This window comes from Penaeus monodon, chromosome 23 (assembly GCF_015228065.2).
Source record: "Penaeus monodon isolate SGIC_2016 chromosome 23, NSTDA_Pmon_1, whole genome shotgun sequence".
Lineage (NCBI taxonomy): Eukaryota > Metazoa > Arthropoda > Malacostraca > Decapoda > Penaeidae > Penaeus > Penaeus monodon.
The window spans coordinates 14,875,017-14,875,310 of record NC_051408.1 but is presented as its reverse complement, the minus strand read 5'-3'; positions in this window follow the sequence as shown (position 1 = coordinate 14,875,310).

Below are 294 nucleotides of genomic sequence, written 5' to 3'. Positions count from 1 at the left end.
GAAAGTGTAAGAATACGCAAACCAAGCGAGAAATAAAATAAACAAGAAATGAGGTAGTAAGGTAGAAAAATACCATGAATACCCATGAACAAAGAGAAAGGAAAAACATCAGTGTCCATAAAAAATAGATTCGGAAGATGACAAAGATACGAAAGCGCTGAAGTGTCAGTGGAAACAGTCAAACCATGATAACGAATGGAAACAGATGAGTCAGGATAACAGTAATGGGCAGCAGAGGGAGTGATAAGAAGGGTGAGGGAATGGAGATTACATTACGAAATGTTACCAACTCAG